We start from the raw sequence: 1,085 nt of genomic DNA on the forward strand, positions 1-1,085 counted from the left end.
CAGCGAGAGCCCGATCTAACATCTCTGGAGAAACCTGAAAATAGCTGTGCAGCGACGCTCCCCATCCAACCTGACAGAGCTTGAGATAATTTGCAGAGAAGAATGGGAGAAACTCCCCAAATACAGGTGTGCCAAGTTTGTAGCATCATACCCAAGAAGACTCGAGGCTGTAATCACTGCCAAAGGTGCTTCAACAAAGTACTGAGTAAAGGGTCTGAATCCTTATGTAAATGGTTTATAATAAATTTTTAAAATCATCCTCCCTCATCTTAAACGGCACAGACCACCACTGATCTACCGGTGGGTTAAAAGTCATCCTCAGTTGGTTCTGTTTTTTCTCCTGCAGAAATTCCAGTTGAAAAACTAGGGATGGTTGGAGGAATTTGTCACACTTATTCCCTCTTGATTCCAGAAAATCTGTCATTATGTCAATCATTATGGGGTATTGTGTGTGGACGAGGGAAAAAATATTTGATCCATTTTAGAAGTGGTCTGTAAGGTAACAAAATGTGGAAAAAGTAAAGGGGTCTTGTGACGACCCTCCCACTCTGTCTGCCGTATTCTCTCTTTGTTATTGTTTCCTTATTAGGATGCCGGTGGGCGGAGTTGGGAGGGTCGTCAGCTACATGTGAAACACCTGGGCCCGGTGTGTCCCAGGATAAATAGACCTCTTCCACATTCATGGAAGAGACTCTCTCCATGCAGACACCTTTATAGATTTTTGTTGTGTTTCTTGGTGGCTTTTTGATTGTTTGCTTTAGCATCTTTCAACACCCTGCATTATCACATTCATGCATGCAAAACACTCACACTACTGATTACACACACACCAGTCTATTTTATACTTAGTTACTTATTTAATAAATATATATTTTGTTACTCCTTATCTCCACGTTGTCTCCCTTTTGTTCCGGGCTTTGAGCCGGTTCGTGACAGTCTGAATACTTTCCGAATGCACTGTAGGTAGCACACAAGGACATTTTTTTGTTTCTAGCCAGATGTATAATGTTCCTGTTTTGACTAATTTAATAGTGGGTTAGGTCTGCTCTGTACCAAATTAGCATTCTCTCGCTCTCTCTGAAAAC

The sequence above is a fragment of the Oncorhynchus mykiss genome, chromosome 8 (assembly GCF_013265735.2).
Source record: "Oncorhynchus mykiss isolate Arlee chromosome 8, USDA_OmykA_1.1, whole genome shotgun sequence".
NCBI classification, from domain to species: domain Eukaryota; kingdom Metazoa; phylum Chordata; class Actinopteri; order Salmoniformes; family Salmonidae; genus Oncorhynchus; species Oncorhynchus mykiss.